A 15,683-nucleotide genomic window follows, 5' to 3' on the forward strand; every position below is an offset into this window, starting at 1 on the left:
AAAAAAAAAAAAAAGGAAGAAAAAACCTGTCTCCATGGGAAAATGTATTCTGCATTCTCAACAACCAGCCAACAAACATTAGAATGACTGTGGGAGCTGTCTTCATGCTCCTGGCACGGTGAGGAGGAGAAAGGATGGCCCGTGTGTTCTGGGTGCCCAGTCCAACTCTAGCACTAAACCCCCCTGTGGGGCCATTAACCTCTTTGGGTCTCACATCATCTGTCAAACAATAGGATTGGACTAAATGAGTTGTAAGCCTCCCTCTGGTATAATAACTCCAGTTAATCAAAGCTCTACCTCATTTCATTCCTTCATTCGTTCATTCGTTCATTCATTCATTCACAGGCATTTTACTCAGGGCACCTGCTTTTGTGTAAGGCTCTGGGCTGTGTTGGGATATAGTCAGGTAATACAGATCCCAGTTCTCCAGGGAGTCAGTGGTTTGTGGCAGAGAAAAACGTGGAAGCAAATGCTTATAATCTAAGCAGGTGCTGTGATTGAGGTGAGCACTGGGTACTGTCAAAGTTCAGGAGGGTGGCATCTAAATCAGATAAAGACTTCCTCAAAGAGGGTGCCTCCCTGTTTTGCTCCTGTCTTGGTTTGTTTTGTTTCTCCCCTGTACTCAGTTATCAAGACTGATTCACTAGGAAGCATGGCTTCTGCCTCTGCTGTTCTAAGACTTCAGCTTAGTCCCTTGGCCTCTCCAGAGGAATCTTGCCCTCTTCTTGCGTCACTGAGAGGTGGAATGCAGTGGATGCTCCTGCCAAAACCATAAGCTTCCATCCCATGAGTGCTGCCCTGAATGCTGCCTTCTTTCCTACTCTGATGATCCACAGCCTAAAAGACTCTCCCTTCCTCTTCTTGGGGCCTTCCTTGCTCTGACCCCCTTAGATTGCCAACAACTGGTATTCCCAAATTTTAAAAAAAATTCTTCACTCCCAAAATTGTTTTAAAGGTCTATCCACAACTTGTCACCTCTATTTGTAATCCCTGAACTTCTACCAAAACTCCCTTCCGGGCTACCACACTTACTATTAAAAAGAGTAACAATAAAGGTGGTTCTGAAAGGTCATCTTTTATTTGGAAGGTGCTATAACAGTGGTTCATGTTTGAATCTTGACTCTGTGACTTGGTATCTGACATTATGAAATTTTGCCATTATGAAGGTTCCCAAGTGACTATGGAAGAGTAGTTTTGGGGGAGTTCTGTGTGTGCTGCAAGAATGGAAAGGAGGAAAGAAATGAGAGATTTCTGGAGTAGAAATGATGAGGCTTAAACCAGATAAATGTGTCACTATGTGTCATGAAATTGTGACAGGGGTTTTCTAAATGATATTTTATATGTGTATTCCTCAAAAGTACTATAAAAATTAAGTATACTATTTATTTCACACGTGTGAAAGCAGTTTGATAATTATAACTGGAAATAATACCTCAAAAATATGTATTTTTTCATATAAATAACACAGCATGCCAGGAAACTTTTAGATAATAGTTTCCAATCCCAATTCCATCAGGTTCCTTTAGGATGTCTGTAGTATCAGAACCTCCTGGTGCCACAGTGAGGAGTGTCTGCAACCAGGTGCTCCTTGGTTCAGTTAAGGGCTCCACCCCTTTATAGTAGCATAATCTTAGGCAGGTGTCTCAACTTCTCTGTGCTTTGCTGTCTTCATCCAAAAAATGGAAATGATAATATTAATCATACAAGGGTGCCTGGGTGGCTCAGTCGGTTAAGCATCTGCCTACAGCTCAGGTCATGGTCAGGCTTCCTGCTCAGTGGGGAATCTGCTTCTCCCTCTTCCTCTGCCCCTCCCCCTGCTTGTGTGTGCATGTGTGCTCTCTCTCTGTGTGTCTCTCTCTCAAATAAATAAAATCTTTAAAAAATATTAATCATATTAACCTCATGAGATTCTTATGAAGATTAAATCTGTAATATTTGTAAAGTACTTAGAGTGTGATCCATGCTAAGTACAATGGAAACATTCATTGTTGCCCAATTTTAAGTGTTCATTAGATAAGAAATACAACAAAATAAAGAGCCTATAATAGCTCTATCAAGATACTGAATGGCTTGTCTTTTGAGCAATGGGGAGCACATTAGTGAAGTAAGCACTCAATTCTAGGGGTGCCTGGGTAGCGCAGTCGTTAAGCGTCCGCCTTCGGCTCAGGGCGTGATGCCGGCGTTCTGGGATCGAGCCCCACATCAGGCTCCTCCACTGGGAGCCTGCTTCTTCCTCTCCCACTCCCCTGCTGTGTTCCCTCTCTCACTGGCTGTCTCTCACATAAATAAATAAAAAAATCTTAAAAAAAAAAAAAAACTCAATTCTAACTAGTTGTCGTATTTCCCCACTCAGTGGCACTTTGGAACCCAGTCACGTGTTGAATGTAACAGAGCTCATCAAACTGAACACATCTGTATCTGAAAGGGAATTCATGGTACTTCCTCCCTGACCTGCCTCTTCTCCTGACCTCCTTGTTTTTGTTGACATAGGCTTGAAATACTAACTTCAGGTTCAACTTCTCCCTCTCCTTGTCTGACACATGTATTTGGTTTCAAAATCTCATCTTTTCTGGAAATCTCCCTCTCCTCTATTCCCTCCTCTCCATTTTCGTAGCAGCCTATACAGCATTGCCAAACCAATCTTCTCAAGTACCTACTACCCCAAGTGAGGTCACTTCCCTGCTCAGGCCCTGTAGTAGCTCCCGTGATGTAAAAAACAGAGCCCTAGTCCTGTTGTTGGGGATGCTGTGCTGCACAAATCCATCCTACTCTCAGTCCCTTTTTCAAGTATTCATTCCCAACAGCCTGTTCTCCAGGGTGACCATATGCATGGTCCCCTTTAAATCTGTTGTCTTGACTTAACTGTTAATGATGCTCCTTTCACTTGCAAAGTGCCCCTGTGTGGACAATAAATTATATGGTCACCCTTCTGTTACCCCTTTGGCCAAACTGTGTATCCCATGATTCCCTCCCCTTTTCCTTTCATCTGGAACGTGCGTCCCTTCATCTGTGCTTATCCAAAAACTTCCTCTTTAAAAAAAAAACAAACCATTCGTATGTTGCTTCCTCCACTCTTTCAGTTTCTCAGGGCACTTTATATACCATTCTCTTGCCACCTAACACTTTCTACTTTGTATCATGATTATTTACTTGCTAGTATACCTCCTCTTCCAGACTGAGGTCCCTAAAGAAAGAAACCAAGTCTGATGAATGCAGTGTTTCCTGCAGCATAGAACACAGGGTCTTCCATGCCTGGAATAATAACAGACATCAGTTACTGAGTGCTTGTTAGGCACTAAGCACTGTGCGTATGATGTATAGACACTATAGACCACATCTGAATATATTTCTTTATTTAATCTTAACAAACGCCCTGAAAAGTGCAGTGTCTCTGTTTGCTAATTTGGAAACTAAGACTTGGGTTAAATGACTTGTTCCAGGTCACAGAGACAGTACGTCTGTGTACAAATATTTGAATCCAAATTTCTCTGACTTCAAAGAGCATGCTCTTAACCTTTTCACTCCAGGACGCTGGTTCTCAGACCTTAGCATGCAATGCAATCAACTGGGGGGCTTGTTAAAACTTGTGCTGAGCCCCATCCTACTTTCTGACTTAGTAGGTCTGGGGCGCGGCCTGAGAATTAGACTTCTAACAAGCTCCCAGGTGATGTCGATGTTGTTGGTCCAGGAAGCACATTTTGAGAACCACTACATAAGCACAATCATTCATCAGTGAGTAAATGGACGAATGATAGATCATTTGATTTAAAGTTCTCTAAGTCTGCTCTGCACTTTATACATTAGGCACATTCATATATTCAGTTATAATTCTTAAAAGATCAGGGTTAAAATTAAGTTTTATTTTAAATACCAGTTTTACCTGTCTCATAGTATTGTTTAAATTTGAATTGACTTTTTTCTATTTTTTTAACCAAAGAAGCATAGAACTCTTTTCATTTATCTTTTATTTTTCATTCTCTTTTGTATCTTAAAAATAATTAGTTTTAAGTAATGTTAAAGATGGTTTATAGATCTTTCCCCTGTTCCTGTGAGTTAACTTTATCTTCTCTGTACTCTTGGGTATATGTTTAACACAATAGGTTTTTAACACACAGTAGATTATTAGGTATATATGAATTATTTCTCCAAACCAACATGTATTTTGAAGGAATTATTTGTAAGTATCTTGGGAAGAAAGCTATTTTGTGATTTTTATATTGTGATATATTCCCCAACGATCATGATTAAAGCAAATTTCCTTTCTTCTGCTCTGTATCACTTCTTTTTTTTTTTTTTTTTTAAGATTTTATTTATTTATGTGACAGAGAGACAGCCAGCGAGAGAGGGAACACAGCAGGGGAGTGGGAGAGGAAGAAGCAGGCTCCCAGCCGAGGAACCCGATGTGGGACTCGATCCCGGAATGCCGGCATCACGCCCTGAGCCGAAGGCAGACGCTTAACGACTGCGCTACGCAGGCGCCCCTGTATCACTTCTTAACAAAGCAAACCATGATATGAATTCAGCTATTATTTCAGAGTAAAGAGTGGAGCCCCTTCGACATTGAGCATGTTGCATCTTATTGATAAAAGGAACAGCTGGAGTGGAGGCAGTGTCATTACCGTTTTTGCTCACATCTCATCTTCTTAGCCATTTGAAATTTCCTTGAGTGGGGGTCATGCCTTATGCATCATTTAAAACAGTTTCTATCCCATTTTACCCTCACAAATACCCTTACATGGAGGCATAATTGTGCTAACCACAGGACCTTTCATGTAACTCCCAATAATAGCCTTAAGTATTATAATTTTTAAAAAAGCTTCTGATATACATTCTCTCTCTTGTTTATCTCATGCTTGTTTTCCAAATCTAATGGCAGAAACTCAGAAAAGTTAAATAACGTGCTCAGTATTACAAAGCTAGGACGTTTCTGATCCATGCATAGAACTCAGACCTTCTAGCCCTGGATTGGATGCCCTTTCCACTCCACTACACTGCTAGAGCTTTTAATAACTGCTTGTTGACTGATTCCATGAAATTGTACCAAAACTGCCACCCTCTACAAACCCCACCCCCCAACACACACACCATCGGTATGTGCCTATGGCTTATTGGATTGGATTGGCTTCTGATATGGCTGCACTGTTCAAGCTATGTAGGCCAGGACCATAGATGACGCAGGAATACAAGTAGCCTTTACAGGAATAAAGATTTGGGGAAGAAGGTGTTCAGAATGATGTTTACCAGACAAGATACAGCCTTCACTTTCTTGGATAAAGATTTTTAGGAATGCAGGGAAATTTTGGTGTCAGTCTCTACTTGATGGTTGCTAAGTTGATCTCCTTCCCCACAGGAGACCAAGAGCTGAGAAAAGCAAACTCAATCTTGTAAGTCAGTTTGCTTAATGTAAGTTCCTTCTCTTGTCTCTGTTTCCCGTTTATTATTCTCAAGTCTCTAGGAAAGTTGTGGTTAGAGGGTCTAGTCTGATTGTGCAGTGGAAAATTAGGGAAATGTCATTGCAAGTCCCTGCACATCCGGTGTTGTTAATGAGGAGCTGTGCCCCGAAGGCACTGGTGATGGAGGCAGCAAGTTCAGGAATACGCCACCTCGGCATATAATTTCCTCGTGTGGAGCTTCTCATTTACGTTGCCAACCTTGGGGTGACAGTGGGTTTCCTTTCCAAAAGAACTATGTAACACAAAAGTGAAATAGAAAGCTATAACATATCATACAAAAATAAATTTTTTTTTAATGAAACAGTTTCAAAAATAGGATAAATCCTGAAGGTTAGATCTGGTGGCTAGTCTAGAAGAATGGTCTTCATTCAAATAATCTTTTAATTCATTTTTGTTTATTTTTTATCAACAATAAAAATTAGGAAGAAATATAGCACAGCACCCTTAAGACAACCACCAGGATTCCAGAAATACGGGGCATCCTTTTAACTGATTTCACTTTGGGACAGCCTGGTGATTGATCTCTACTAACTCTGGTTTTCATAGAGGAAAAGAATCCCTTCTGCTGTGCTTAAATTTCATAGTAGATCCATCAAGTATTTATTGAGTAATTAAAACATGCCAGGTACTGTGCAAGGCTCTGGAGGTTAAATTGTGAATAAGGCCATCACTGCCCCTGCCATCTTAGAATTCATAGTGTATTAGGGGAGACAGACATTAATCAAGCCATCAAAAGTCTAGTGCTATGATAGAGGGTCTAAAGGATTTTGTTGGGGAACATAGTAGAAATGCTTAGTTCTGTCCCATGGATCAGGATAGGCTTTTCAGAGTTAATATGTTTTAAGCTGAAGACTGTGAGTGCATACTTAGTAACCTGGTAAAAGGAAAAGGGGAGGACAGGAGTTTTTCTGGCAGAATTGTGGGATGTGGGAAAGCCCAGGAAGGGATGACGGTGAGAATAACACAAAGAAATGAAATTAACTGGAACATTATGTTTTTCTACCATTAGCTGTGGAAATAACTAGTGGTAACTTTAATTACATAATAGAGAAGTAGATTCAAAAAACATTGTTCCAGTAATAATATATGCTCAGATATGTTCAACTCTTAGTAAGAAGACTTTACCATTCAGATAATCTTCTAGATAGTTTTCACTGTATCTATATTGTATATTTATTTTGTATGGGGGTTGTGTTGCTTTTATCTTTTAAGGAAGATGATGCAAATACTTGTAATGCCTCACGTTTTTAAATTAAGCACTGGCTTATTTTCTTAGCCACATTTAAAAACTGAAAATGAAAGGTACATATAACCAAAGACATGCAAGACATCTATACCAAAACTACAAAACATTGCTTAGAAAAATTAAAGGAGACTTAAGGGAGAGATATACCATGTTTATGGATTCGAAGACTCCATTTTGTTAAGATGTCAATATTCTCCAAATTGATCTGTAGGTTAAATGTAACATCAATCCCAACCCCAATGGGAAGTTCACAGGATAATCATGAACTTATATAGAAATACAAAGAACATGGAATACCCAAGGTGATCTTTAAAAAATAAGAACAAAGCTGGAGGACTTACATTCCTAGATATTAAGACTTACTAGAAAGCTACAGTAATTAAGATAGTGTGGCATTGACTAATGAATAATCCAGTGGACCAGTGAAACAGACTAGTAGTCCATAAGCAAACACACACATTACCTGATTTATGTCAAAAGCATTACTGTGATTCATTGGAAGTAATAATAGTCTTTTTGATAAATGATGCTGGGTCAATTGGATATCCATATGGAAAACAACGAACTTGACCTTTATTTCATATCATACACAAAAATTGAGAGATAGATCATATACTTAAAGTCTAAAGGTAAAATGATAAACCTTTCAGGATAAAACATAGGTGAATATCTGAATGACCTTGGGACAAATAATTCTTTTTTTTTTTTTAAAGATTTTATTTATTTAATTGACAGAGAGACAGCCAGCGAGAGAGGGAACACAAGCAGGGGGAGTGGGAGAGGAGGAAGAAGGCTCCCAGCGGAAGAGCCTGATGTGGGGCTCAATCCCAGATCACCGGGATCACGCCCTGAGCCGAAGGCAGACGCCTAACGACTGCGCTAGCCAGGCGCCCCTGGGACAAAGAATTCTTAAACAGGACACAAAAAGCACTAACCGTAAAAGAAAATAATTAATTGCACCTTATCAAAATTAAGAAAGTCTGTTCATTAAAAGAACACTGAGGAAAGATAAAAACTATAGTGGAAAAAGATATTTGCAGTATATATATTCAACAAGGAACTTGTATTCAGAACATCTAAAGAAGTCCTACAAAATTAAAATATTGACCACCTAGTTAAAAAATTGGGAAAATATATGAACAGACACCTGACAAAAGAAGATCTCAAAATTGCCAATATGAATATGCAAAGGTATTCACATTATTAGCCATAAGGGAATGATAATTAAGACCTACCAAGTAGCTAAAATTAAATGAGACTGACCATCACAAATGTTTGTGAGGTATGGAGAATCTGAAACTATTGTCCATTGCTGGTGGGAGTGAAAACTGAAAGAACTACTTTGGAAAACTGTTTGGCATTATCTACTAAAAATATATACTTCTAGGGATATATCCAAGGAAAATGAGCTTTCATATAAAATGCATGTACAAAAATGTTCATAGTGGCATTATTTTTAATAGCCCCAAAGTCAGAACAAACCAGTTGTTCGTCAACAATAGCATGGATATGGGGCGCCTGGGTGGCTCAGTCGTTGAGCATCTGCCTTCAGCTCAGGGCATGATCCCAGAGTCCTGGGATCGAGCCCCACATCAGGCTCCTCCACTGGGAGCCTGCTTCTTCCTCTTCCACTCCCCCTGCTTGTGTTCCCTCTCTCACTGGCTGTCTCTCTCTGTTAAAGAAATAAATAAAATCTTTAAAAAAAAATAGCATGGATAAATTAATTCAATAGGATACTATACAGCAATGAAAAATAATTAACTGTGACTACAGGGCAGTAATATGGATGAACCTCATGAACATAGTGTTGAGTGAAAGAAACCACACATCACAGAGTATGTAGTATATGATTTCATTGATAGGAGGTTCAAAATCAGACAAAATGAATCAATGGTGATAGAGGTCAGACTATATAGAATAGTGGTTTTATTTTTGAGGAGATATTGGTGAAGTGAAACACAAAGGAGTCTACTGGAATGCTGAAAAGGTTCTATATATTGATCCAGGTAGTGGCTAGGTATACAGTATAAACATATTTTAAAGCATATTGAGCTATACTTTAATGTACTTTAATATAATCTATACCTTAACAAAACAGTAACAAAAACACAAAATCGTTTGAGGAGATAAAAGGAAGGAATAGAGGCATAGAGCATATATGAAAGAAAGCACAGACTAAAATGAGTTTTAGTGGTAATTATTTAGAAGCACTTTAAGAAGAAAAGGACTGTTGTGCTGATGGTGTCGTTTGTTTATATCTTCAACTTTCTGATTTCCCCAGCATTTCAAGCATGTATCTTCCAGCCCTAAATATCAAGAAACCTCTTATATGCAAAAATATAAAAAATGACTTTCTCCCTTTCCAAGAAAAGTATAATTAGCATTTGGAAGTTTGGGGGACTTGGGCTGAGACCATCAGAAGTTCACCAGAGAGTCAGGTAGGACTTCTCAGTTCTAATGATTAAAAAACAAAACAAAACAAAAAAAAACCCACCAAAGAATTTTTCAGCCATTTCACTCTTTTCAGATTCACCCCACCATACTTATCTCCTGCAGTGTTGCTGTACAACATTTCTTTTAAAATTCAGTAGCATTAAAATGAATTTTTGAACACCCTAGTAATCACCTGATATTATTAACCACATTCTTGTTGATGATCAAAAGAGTAATGGAAATATCAAAACTTTGGATAGCTGATAATTGTCTATGGAAGTGTTAGACTTCAGCCTACTTCCAACATTATGTCTAGCATCTTGTCATTTAACTCTTCTTAATCCCTGTATTAGGTAGAATAGTCTAGGTTAGGCTGTGTTACAGAGAGGCACCCAAAATTCCATAATCCCATGGCTTAAACCAACAGCGGTGTTATATTGTTTTGTTGTTTTTGCTCACCAAATAGTCCTGGGCAGGTGTCCAGGTTGATGAAATGGCTTTCTTCCAAGAAGTTATTCAGAGACCCAGGCTGACAGCAGCTTCGTAATCTTTAAAGCATGCTTCCCAGTGTTCCCTCAATGTGGACATCCCAGTTATCCTGAAAGGAAACAGAGCATGCAAGAACATGTGTAGAAAGTCTTTGTGGGCCAAGCCTGGAAATGGTGTATGTTACTTCTGTTCACATTCCATTGGAAAGAACTTTGTCTCATGGCTACACCTATTTTCAGGGGAGTCTGGAAAATACAGAAGGGCAAATGGATTTTGGTAGATAACACAGCCTCAGTCACAACAGCACTTGGTCATCATACTGAAAATTTGAAATGTTCCCAGGCCTAAAATGACAAAAGGAATTATCACTGATACAAAATGTTAATAGGTTGGGTGTGTACAGAGAACACAAAACCCACATTTTCCAGAACAGCTGATATAAAGCAAATTGGAATGAGTTGATTTCCAGCAGGAAGGAGCACAGAAATGTTACAGAAATATGTTGAATCTGTACACAGAAAATGTTTTAAAGATTTAGACTAATGGGAAATCGAGGAGTTGGAACAGCTTCCTTATTGGCATACAATTACTGTGATAGTGTCTTCTAAAAAAAAAAGACATCAAGTGACAGAATGTCCATCTATAAAAGTTGACTATAAAAATAGAAGCAGTAGACCCAAAGTGATGGTGTGTATTCCTAGGCACCAGGTCAAAAACTAGAATTTTTAGCTCTTACTGTCAATATTGGAATGATGAAATAAGATATGGCCCCTGCCACAAGCTCCCTGGAGGATATAATAGAAGACAGACAATTAAAGCAACAATGACTAGGAGCGCCTGGGTAGCTCAGTTGGTTAAGTGTCTGATTCTTGATTTCGGCTCAGGTCATGATCTGAGAGTCATGAGATTGAGCACTGTGTCGAGCACTGCATTAGGCTCTTCATTGGCATGGAGTCTGCTTGAGATTCTCTCTCTCCCCCTCTCTCTGCCCCTCATGTGCTCTCTCTCTCTCTCAAACAAAAAATAATAATAAAATAAAGTAACAATGTGCAGTGTGTTAAGTGTGAGGTAATAGAGGTGTATAACAAAGTGGTGTAAGGGCCTAGAAGAGGAGCACCTGAAATCAGACTTGGGGATTGAAGCGTGCTTCCTGGAAGAGGTAGCACAAGCTGAGTTTTCAAAACTCAGGGACAACAAAGGAGGAGAAATACGGTATCAATGGGAATAATATGTGCAAAGGAAGAAGATGCAATCCCTTTATGATTTGGGAGATTGCACTGGGAGAAAAGGATTAAAGAGAGACAGAGAGAGGCCAAAAATGAAAGTGAAGTGGTCCAGGGCCAGATCATGAGGGGATGGTGTGTAAGTTACAGAGTCTGGATTCAACCTCAGTGTTTGGGCAACCAGTGAAGGCATTGTTCATGCTTCAGTGTTTTTAGATACTCTTGAACATCCAGATCCACTATACTTTGGAAGTCAAGGATAGCAAAATGAACCCATAAAGGGAGAGGCCTGAACTTTTCCCTATTCGCTCTATTCAGGACCCACTGCAGAGTAAATAAATACAACATCTCAAACAAGATAATTTTTAGCCAGTCAGTTCACCTGTTAATTTATCAGTTGATTTGTGTTTGTGATTTATGATTACTTACAGTGAATGACCATCAATATAAAGGACAAACAGGTTTAGCTTGGGCAGCCAAGAGACACAAGCAAGTTCCCCAACCTTTCACAGGGTGCATAAACATGAATAAATGTTCAAAAAGGAATAAAAAGAAAAGGAAAAATGACATATTTTTTAAACCACAATAAAGTACAAGAAATACCAATGGAAAAAAAGGACAGTATTGTAGCCTTTTACTGTCCTGAAATGTGTGCTTCTCAGATAAGAAAGAAATTGATAAAGCAGTTGCCCTGGGCTCAGTCTTGTGACCTGAGTTAATACTTCTACTAATGACCTGAAAGAGGAAGCGAAACCAGTCAGTTACATTTTCTGATGACAGCATTGCTTTCTTAAGTTAAAAACAGAAAGCAGGGGAAAAAAAAGTCCACCAGCTGAGCAAACATTAAGGACGTTGGGACAGTCTGATAGCTAGCTAAATTAATCTGGAATGTATCTGCATATTATAAACTACATGGTTGTGAATAATTTTAACTGTGTTTCCACCAAGGGCTTGAAAACAGATGACCTTTTACTCTTTGATCCTACATCAGTAGATATATTGCATAGTGCATAATGGTTTGAATTTTAAAACAAGAAGCCAGGATCATAAACTGTCAACATATTAGAACGTTTTAATGTAATGAGTGACAAGTCACGAAGAGAAAGAGTAATAGATGAAGTGCCGATATCTCCATTTTGGGTAATATACAGTTGCTCCACTGGTTTGAGATTTGCTACAATTGGGAAAGCAAAGTGATTCGGTGAAATTAACACATCCTGCCCTTCCCTGCTGGTCAGATTGGCTTGGGCAAGTTACCTAATGGTTCTGAAACCCAGTTTCCTTCTCTGTGAAATAGAAACAAAATTTCGGTGTGGGAGTATTGCAAAAATCAAATGAGCGTACATGCATGTGTGTATTTCACCTACTCAGTAAATGGTGTACTGGTGGGGAAGAAGGATAGGGTCTGGGAAAGTCTAACAGTAATTCAGCAAACAGAGCATGCTCTGCTTTTCTTGAAGAGTGCTATTATGTAGTAGGAAAACACGGCCTAATTTATTCACTCATTCAGGTATCCTCTCTTCGTTCAGTGTTTTGCATACTGGCTACCTGGAGGCATATAGCCACAGCCTCATGAAATTAAATATTGTGTAGCTTTCACCCTCATGAAGCTTAATAATCCAGAGGGTAGCTGGGCATACATGGGAGCAGGGAGCACACACCACAGTTCTGTGTCATAAGGGTGTTTGCAAAGTGACTGACTGCAGAGAGGAAAAACTGCTAACTTAGTTGAGGAGCCTTACAGGAAAAGTTTCTCAGAGGAGAAAATGTTTGAGCAGAAACTTAAAGGTTGAGTGAGAGTTACCATGTGGACCATTAGGGGAGGGCTTTCCAGGCAAAGGAATTGTGCAGAAGTGTGGAAGGAAGTTTGGCATGGTGTGGCTGGAGAAGGGAAACTCAGTATGCCTAGAGCATATGGTGCCTGGGAGGTGATGTGGGATGGGCCAAAGGCAGGCTGCAGGGTATGGGTGCGGGTTTGTATGTCACCCAAGAGGAGAGAGCATCCAACCCAGGCGAGGTGCTGGCCTTTCTACTTACCTGCTAGTTGGTTTTAGGCAAATTGTGTTGTACCTCCATTTTCTCTTCTCTACCAATGAGGATAATGTTACCTATCGTGAGGAACTGCAGTATGAAACAGTTATAAAACACTGACCTCCGTGAGGGTGCACTTTTCTTCCTTCTCCTCACCCAGTTTGGAACACAGGATTAAGAGTAAAAAAGGAAAGTTAAAACTTTCTTACCTGGAAACTCAAAAGACAGTGGCCTGTGGGATGGTCCCCCACTTCCCTGAATTATCATTGAGATTATTATTTGATTAAAGTATTCATCCATTGCAATATTTTATACATTCCTAGAACATCACCCTGACACTTTCTTTGGTGTGTTCCACTGTCCTAGTTGACTTTTGCATTCATGATCTGAGCATGTTATAAACCTGAACTTCTAAAGCGCAGAGTAGGGAAGAAATTTGGAGTGATTTCCATTAGTATCTGAAAATGAGAGTCTGAATGAAGGTTGCCTACACGCTTGTGTAACTGAATTGAGATTATGTCAGCTGTATGTGTGCCTTGTCCTGATTACACAGATGGATCCAAAACTCTTGTCTTGAATAAACAGTTTTCATTCATCTAAAGGGAATGCTAGCTGAAAGATTCAATTCAGTCTATAAACTCAGCAGTGACATAGCTGAAAAACCTCAGAATTATCATTGTGTATTTATTATTGCTGAATTATTTAAGTTCAGAATGCGTGTTTAGGAGGAAATGAAGTAAAATGACACATATCTTCCTTGTTTTGGCAAAACCCTGGTAAGTAACCATCATAGCCACACTATTAAACTTGTATAGATTCTTCTCTCTTTTTCCTCTCCTTTTTCTTCGTTTCTTTGTTTGCAACTTCCCTCTCTCTCAAATCAGCGTACTCCCCACCCTCCTTGAATTAGGTTGAGAATCAGCTTGGACAACCCATTCCATTCCTCTCCCTAGTTTGCCACCACACCCACACATTTTTTCCAGCGTCTCACTCCTGCCCCACCTGGTTCATTAGCTGTGGTGCTGAGTCTGGCAAGACCAGGAATTGATCCCTTCTCTCTTATGTCTCCCAGGCTGTGGAAGTGCTTTCTCCAACGCCATCTTAAACCACCTGGGCCCTCTGTTTCCTTGTATCAGTGAAACATGCCTCTTTCTCTGGACTTGTTCTAAAATCTCTCTCTCTCTCTCTCTCTCTCTCTCTCTCTCTCTCTCATTATTCACTATCTTTCTCCTGGTATTTAGTGGTAATTCTCTGAAGTACAGTGTTAAAATGCTGCTGCTAAGTGTGAAAGTGTTTGTTTCCTGCATTATAGAGTATAAGTTTTGTGGGGTTTTTTTCTTGCTGTCTTGAGGGAAAATCCCAAATTACGATGTGTGTGCATGCGCGCATGTGTTTGTGTGTGTTTGTGTATATAGTGGGGTAGTAGGAATGTGTAAATTTTATACGTACATCTAAATATCATTCAATTCCAGTGGGCTAGATTCATTATAAGAGCATAAAGGAAATAATGTATATAAAATGAGTTTTCTCTAGAAACTATGGAAACATAGTTATTAAAACTATTCATACTATCATATGTCGATTTTTAAAATATGGAACTTTCAAAATCACCCACCAGTTGATTAAGAATATCATTTTAGGGGCACCTGGGTGGCACAGCGGTTAAGCGTCTGCCTTCGGCTCAGGGCGTGATCCCGGCGTTATGGGATCGAGACCCACATCAGGCTCCTCTGCGATGAGCCTGCTTCTTCCTCTCCCACTCCCCCTGCTTGTGTTCCCTCTCTCGCTGGCTGTCTCTATCTCTGTCAAATAAATAAATAAAAACTTAAAAAAAAAAAGAATATCATTTTATCTATTTGTTAATAAACTTACATTTTAATAAGGCATGTAAACCAAATGTGAAAAGCGTATAACTAAAGACAATGATTATAGTTCTTGAACAAGCCAAGCATGCTCCAGCCTCAGGGCTTTTCCACTCCCCATTCTTTCTGCTCTGAGTGCTCTTTTCCCTGTTATCTTTATAATTTGCTCCCCCTAGGTCTCTGCTCCAAGATCACCTTCTCAGAAAGCTTTTCCCAGACCATTCCACTTTAAACAGAATCCTCTACTACTCCTCCTAAACCCTGGAAATCTATCTTTCCTATGCTGTTTTATTTTCATCATCTAATAAAACATAAATTTACTTTTGTTGTTTATTGTTCCACTTCACCCACTAGAATGTAACCATCATGAAAACAGAGATGTTGCTTTATTCCCTGTTTCTCTGAAGCACCCAGAACTATAGGGGCTCAATTTTTCTTTGGAGGAGAGAAGGAATTCAAGAAGCAAGAATGGCACCAAGTAGAGCTAAAATCTGGACTGCTTTGAGGTTTATGAAACATTCTAGTAACAACAGTACTGTTGTGAGTGTGGAGATAGGCCCACGATTGGGAACAGATGGTTCCCAATATATCCCAAAGGGATATATTACATATCCCTTCTTTGTTAATAAATTTGAATGGTTCAACAATGAGTAACTTTTCCCTCATCAACTATCAGGTCATCCCGCTACAGCACAGTTGGACAGGAAAGGCAGTATAAATGTTTGGTCCTTTGTCAAAATATTGAGTTGGTTCACTTGGCATTTTCAACAGGTGCCCAATGAGGTCTTTTGGTTTTCAGTTAGTTTGTTCATTTCCTTCTTTTTAAGTATCATTTTGAACTCATAGATTTTAATATGTTTGATGGGTTTTCATTGTTGCCGATAATACTTTATTGATGTTCAAATTGTCTTAAGTTTGGCTAGTGAGAGTCTCTTCAGGTTGGCTC

General features: G+C 39.4%; 1 protein-coding gene and 1 long non-coding RNA gene across 7 annotated transcripts in view; one reads left to right on the forward strand and one right to left on the reverse strand.

The window, feature by feature from the left end:
- The window catches only part of ICA1 (islet cell autoantigen 1), a 138,428-nt gene that overhangs the window by 72,516 nt on the left and 50,229 nt on the right, over nt 1-15,683 (forward strand). The window lies entirely within an intron of this gene.
- Nucleotides 1-15,683, reverse strand: part of LOC103658813 — a 42,405-nt gene that overhangs the window by 11,761 nt on the left and 14,961 nt on the right. Inside the window, exon 3 of the long non-coding RNA XR_567283.2 lies at nt 9,592-9,730. This is a non-coding gene — a long non-coding RNA (uncharacterized LOC103658813). The remainder of the gene's footprint in view (nt 1-9,591; nt 9,731-15,683) is intronic.

The sequence above is a fragment of the Ursus maritimus genome, unplaced genomic scaffold (genome assembly GCF_017311325.1).
Source record: "Ursus maritimus isolate PB19 unplaced genomic scaffold, ASM1731132v1 scaffold_3, whole genome shotgun sequence".
Taxonomy (NCBI): domain Eukaryota; kingdom Metazoa; phylum Chordata; class Mammalia; order Carnivora; family Ursidae; genus Ursus; species Ursus maritimus.